The sequence below is a fragment of the Muntiacus reevesi genome, chromosome 20 (assembly GCF_963930625.1).
Source record: "Muntiacus reevesi chromosome 20, mMunRee1.1, whole genome shotgun sequence".
NCBI classification, from domain to species: domain Eukaryota; kingdom Metazoa; phylum Chordata; class Mammalia; order Artiodactyla; family Cervidae; genus Muntiacus; species Muntiacus reevesi.
The window spans coordinates 21,782,339-21,788,651 of record NC_089268.1 but is presented as its reverse complement, the minus strand read 5'-3'; the positions used below and the strand labels follow the sequence as shown (position 1 = coordinate 21,788,651).

At 44.9% G+C, this 6,313-nt stretch overlaps 1 protein-coding gene across 1 annotated transcript in view; it reads left to right on the top strand.

Moving 5' to 3' along the window:
• The first annotated feature begins 3,068 nt into the window (after nt 1–3,068).
• ADGRF5 (adhesion G protein-coupled receptor F5) overlaps nt 3,069–6,313 on the top strand; it is a 109,593-nt gene continuing 106,348 nt past the window's right edge. Inside the window, exon 1 of the mRNA XM_065912113.1 lies at nt 3,069–3,539. The gene's annotated coding sequence lies outside the window, so the exon portion shown is untranslated. The remainder of the gene's footprint in view (nt 3,540–6,313) is intronic.

The window sequence follows — 6,313 nt, the reverse complement described above, 5'->3', positions numbered from 1 at the left end:
CACACGACAAAGGTTTTGTTTAGCTCATCTAATAATGAAGGGATGGTAAGACCTTAAAGTTCTTTCAAAGACCAATCTCAAGAGTAGGCCTATTAGTGCAGGCGAATCAGGAACACTAAACTGAATTGGCTCATAGATGAAACACTGACTCATATCCTACAGAACATTTGTATCTCTGTGGACAAGAATCATCTGTGTTTCTATCAGTTTCTGCATCTTTCAGAATTACAAAACAGCTAAAATAATCAAAGGTATAGAGTCCCTATAGATTCAACACCTCACATCGGGTCTGCAACAATACTTAGTGTTCTGTTGACAGGACACTCAGTCATCTTTTACCCTTTCACATCTTTCACAATGTTTCGCAACTATTCCACTTTCAGTGACAGTAGCACCCATTAAGTAGGAACAAAATTGAGAACCCATGAAGAAAATTCAAACTGTTGGTTTAAGGAATATCTTTGCTTTATTATAGATCTCTGTTGTTGTTGTTTAGTCACCAAGTCACGTCTGAATATTTTGTGACCCCATGGACTGCAGCATGCCAGACTCCTCTTTCCATGGGATTTTTCAGGCAAGAATACTGGAATGGGTTGCTGTTTCTTCCTCCAGAGGATCTTCCCAGACCAGGGATCAAAACCGCGATTCATGTGTTTCCTGCATTGGCAGGTGGGTTCTTAACCCTGAGCCACCTGGGAAGACCCTTATAGGTCTCTACATATCCTAAATTACAACTAACCGCACAAAACTAGATATTCAGAATAACACACTTTTACCCTATCTTTAAGTATTATGTTATACATCTCTGCTACAGCAGCTTTGTTCTCCAATCCAACAGCCTCAGCTGAGGCTTCTCAGTTAAACACGGCCCTTATACACGATGTGACCTTTAGAGAGAAACCGTGAGAAGTAACCAGAATACACAAATACAGGCTCAGAAATTCTAGCAGGAACATTGTCACGAAGTATTCACAATCGTGAAAAGAAAAATAATTCTGCAACTTTCAAAAAGTTCTCAGACCCAAGCAAAAGACAGAAGCTAATTTCTGGGTCCTGACAGCTACTCTGTGGCACATCCCAGACTTTCTTCTGCCCTTTGGGTTTTAGCAAACATGGGTTTGACTTGTTTTCAAGCATAGGAAAGGCACTGGGGAGTCATGTAGGGAACAAGGAGTTTCTAAACACTTCTAGACCAGACGATGACCTGGAGAGTCACCCCTCCCCCATCCCTCCACCCCCATTGTTTTCCAGCCTTCATTGGACTCTCCTGTTTCTTCCTGTCTCTCCATCTCCACCTGTCTTCCCTCCCTTCCTTCCACCATCCTCCTGCTTTTTCCCTCTTTCCTTTCCTGTCTCCCATTTGGCATCACCGCATGCCTTCTCACCTCCAACCTCTCCTGTTTTCCTTCACTCTTTCTTACTAACTTCAGTTCCCCTCCTCTTGGCATGTCCAAAGCTTCATTTTCTGAATAGAGGTCATTTTCTACTCCTAACACAGTTCCTTTGGGAATGGGGATGGACAGCACGTGATAAACTGTGGCGTTTCAATAACTGATCAGCAACAGCCCTGCCCTATTGCCCGTGAAACCGTTCCACGCTGTCTGCCCGAATTTAAACAGTAAAACCATAACAACAATCTTATGTTTTCCTCTGAGTCATATGTTTTCCCCTTTTCAAAAAGTGGAGATCTGTAATGAATAATGCTCCTGCTAAATCTCGTCTTACACAAATCATGCCTTTCTGGGTGCTAGGCCTAGGGTAGATGCTGAAACAGACACCTTCATGATTTTATCAAGATTACAGCCCAGTGGTCTGTGCCTGCTTATACCCACAACCCAGCCTCTGCCGCTTTGCACCAGCTTCTGAGTGCCCTGCCCTTCAAAGTCTGGCTGTCACTCCTCAGAATGAAATAGCCAGAGTCCAAACTCCTGATGACAGAGCTTATTAGACCCAACACGCCCACGGTTCCAACCTTCCAGCTGGACACTATGGGATCTTTCCGAGGAGAACCCCTCCCCTACATCCTCTGCTTTAGTTCCTCTCCAGACTACCCAGATAATTGTATTTCATACATATATCCTGAGTTTTTCAGATGTTAAAAACCACCACCAAATAGAGGAAATTAACTACTTGTTGATCGTGAGCACTAGCCCTGGGACCTTCCGGCACCTAAGGATAATGTTAACTCCTGTGACCCCGTCCTGCTTCCTCATCACCAGCCAGAGGACTATTCTCCAGTCATCACACTTCCTTCAATCCTCACCCAGCCTTTAGAAATGCTTTGCTGAAACCCTTAGGGGAATGTGGGATTTGGGGGGTGTACACCCCTCGTTTTCCTCGCATGGCCCTGCAATAAACCTTTCTCTGCTCTGAAGTCAGTGTTTCAGTTTGTTTGGCTTCATTGTGTATAGAGTACATGAACTTGCGATCAGTGACTCTAAGGTAGATGGGCTTCATGGAGATACTACCTACACAAGCCGCAAACAACTCCCTACTCGGGTCTCACACTTGGTTTAAAGTCTGCTGTTACCTTCTCAAAATTCTTTTTTTTTAATTTCCTCAATTTTTTATTATTTTGGACCTGCCACATAACATTTTAGTTCCCCAACCAGATTGAACCTGTACCCCCTGCAGTGAAAGCAGAGTCTTAACCACTGGACCACCAGGGAAGTTTCCACATTTCAAAATCCTTAATTTTTGAAGGAGTGGCCTCACATTTTCATTTTGCTCTGAACTCCACCAGCTATGTAGAAAGGAGTCCTGTTTCTAGCAATCTGTAGATATTAGCCCTCAGAGAATTCTTTAAACCCTAGGGGAACATGACCAGAGAGTTTGAGGAAGTGTTCCAGAATTAGACACAGACTGTCATCAGCCTTTCCAGGGTCAGAGCTAAGAGGGTCTGTCCCTCACTGGCAAACCAACCCTTCCCAGGCCTGTTCCCGCCTGCCTCTGACCAATGGCCCCACACCAGGCATCTGGAGTACAGCCAGAAAATTCTTCAGCTCCCTACAAGAGGATGAGGACGTTCTTGACTTTTGCAGAGTTAAACACTTGGAGAAACTTCAGGAAGAAAGCACTTGGTGCAAGGTTAAGCTAGCTGGCCCACCAGTCCTGCAAATTCTCATTGCCACGATTCTTAGCATGTTTATTCTCTTCTTGCCAGTGGCCAAAGGACACGTTTAAATGCCTTATTTCCTCCAGGGAGCCTGGAGAGAAGCAAGCAGCACCCAATACAGGAAATCGTGAAGAGATTTAACACGGGCTCCTGTATAACTTCCCTTCCCCCAGCCTCCGCCCCCACCTCCAGCCACGCTGAGTCCGCCGGCTTCTTCCTGCAGCGGACACTAGACGGCAGTTCACCTCTGCTCCCTGAGGTCCCCGTGAGCCCGAGGAGCTGGAGTCTGGTCCTGGGAAAACCCCACCCTCCCACGGCTGCTACTGAACCAGAGGCCCTTCACTTCCACCTTCCCAAAGTGGTTCTTTGGGGCCTCCCAATACAGGATTAAATTTCAGAAGCCTGCAAAGCACAGAAGAGAAAGGTGGGTTCCTGTAAGGAGTTTTCTTTTGTCTTGTTGACTGTGAACCAGGCTGTTCTGAATTGTGTGTTCACATGGCTTTTCTCGTAGGCTCTGTGTTTTCAACCTGTGTATCTGGTTGAGGCTGATTCATTTACAGGAATGTGGGGGGGAAAGAGTGAGAGGGGAGAAGACCTTTGGGGATTTGGAATTTGTGCATCTTTGGATAAAGAATGCCACCCAGCAGAATACCTAGAACACGAAGCTGGGTCTTCTTCCCTTTGGAGGGAAATCTCATGAGAAGTTGCATTTGGAGGCTTCAGTATAAAGTAAAAATGTTTACCACCTGCCTTTCCTTTTCAGTAAGACAGGCCCCTCCTTAGATTTTTCTTTTTTTTTTAAAAGTTCTTTCTGAGTTTTGTTCCTTTCAGTTAAAGATGTCCTAGGGGATTTTCTGACAGAAATATAAATAGGTGTTTCTAATTTGGAGTGCCTTTGAGTTATGAGAAATGAACAAGCACTGTGTTCAGGATCTGGTGGACTGCCATGTTATTTTCCAGAACTTGCTGTGAATCAATTGTTCTTCCTGAAGCTTCCTGAAGCTAGATGCAAGTGCCTCTCAAGTGATGGCTGAGAAGGCTAATTTTATTTGCTCTCTTGTGATTACCGTCTACAGGATCTTGTTTCCCTTGTTGTTGTTTAGTTACTAAATCATGTCCAACTCTTTGCCACCCCATGGACGGTAGCCTGCCGGGCTCCTCTATCCATGGGATTTCCCAGGCAAGAATACTGGAGTGGGTTGCCATTTCCCTCTCTAGAGGATCTTCCCAACCCCGGGATCGAACTCTTGTCTCCTGCATCAGCAGACTGATTCTTTACCACTGAGCCACCTGGGAAGCCTTGCTCCCTTTAGCTGGTTGCTTTTTCAGTTCTTACTGGAACTTGAGATGATGCGTCCACTGAGACCCAAAGTGGGGGGTCTGGGTTGGCGGGGGCCAGTCAGTCAAGTCTTATTCAAATAACACTACACACAGCATGTTTCTATGATTTATTTTTTTGCCTCTTATGTTTTTATTGTTTCATTTTTGTCCTCATAAGCAACTCTTTCTCTAGGAGAAATGTTTTATAGTGAGTCCATAAAATATCAGTCAATTTACACCTGTTTGTTTGAACATTGACAGTTCTTTCCTTTACTGCTTTTTTCTTTCCTGAACTTTATTTCTTTCAGATGCTGAAAATTTCTTGCCACTTCTGTGTTTCACCCCAGCCACAGCCTCCCTCCATTCTGTTCTCCATACTCTGCTACAGGGTTCTTAGGAAAATGCAATTCTGAGAATGTCACTTTTCAGTGAAATAGTTCTATTGCGCCCCACTGCTTATAGCCTTGCCTCCTATGAGGTTGTCCAGGGACCGGCTGCCTCAGGACAAGCTCCAAGGGCAGCTTGTTAGAGAGTCCAGTTTTCCATCCCCTCCCAGATTGACTGAATCTGCATTCTAACCAGTTCGCTGTGTAGTTCACATGCACTAAAGTTTGTGAAGCCCCCGCTTAAAGTCTGATTGCTATCATCCTGCCAGCCTCACCCCTCACTCCTGACTTTCCAGCTGTATCCAGTACTTTCCAAATGCGTGAGAGCTCTGCTGCCTGCCAGTGTCTAGGTGTGCTGTTCTCTCTGTCCCCAAGAACTTCATTCATCTTTTCCACCCAACTAACCACTGCAGGCTGATTGTTTCTCCACCTGCCTCATCCAGTCCACCTTATACTAAGTGCGCCTCAAGTCTGCGATTTATGGCACTTAGCAAAATGCTTCTGCCATAACCCTTAGTACATTAAATGATGGTTGCTAGGTTTAGTTTCATCCTTGAGGAGTTACTGGTCATTGATTTCTGAATGCATAATCCTTGAACCAATGCCAAGTACATAGCTTGTCCTCAGTGTTTTTGAATTCATGAATGAATGAATGGATGGACCCATGAATGGATACATTGTCCCAAGAACCCCATATCTTCAGACTGAGATCTTGAGTTTGTAGTTTTCCAAGGAGATTGCCAATCTCTATAACATTTTCCCACACTCTCCTTTATGAAACTTGCTGGATTCTTTTCTTCACCACATATTTTGAGTACCTCTCATGTGCCATACCTTTTTGAATCTTTTTTTTAATTTCACATTCACACCTTCTCCCAGGAGGTGTTTCTCTATCAATGTCCCCCATTCTCCACCACTCCTAGACAGAGACTCACTCATTTTTCAGCAAATATGTATCGAACACCTTTTCCACACCAGTTCCAGTGTAATACTCAAGGAATATGATGGCCGAAGACAGAGATGTGAGTCCTGCCTCTATGCAGGACTTGCCCATAGAGAGGATGTGGTTTTTTATTCTCCTTGATCTTGCTGCTTCTTAAAAAGCCCAAAGGAAAACTGAAAACCTCATCTCTAACCAAAGCTGGCACATCCAAGTAAAAACGGCAGGAGTTCGAAGGCAGAGTGATTTAGTAGAAAGAAAGTTGGGCTGTGTTTCAGCATCTGATTCAGTCCAATACCTGCAACTCCCTTGCCAAGTGACCTTGAGTGGGGCCACATCCATCTTGTGGACCTGGATTTTCTCAACTGGTGAACAAGACAGAGAGCAATAGGGAAAAGAGGCCCCTGTCTTCATGAGCGAACAGAGAAGATACTATCCAGGGACCCAGTGCACTCAGGTCTGTCATGTCACAGAGGACTTGAAAGGCAGGGCTCGGTTGTTCTCTGGGTCAGACTGGCAAAGAGGAGATCTTAAGGGAGTCATTTCATATGC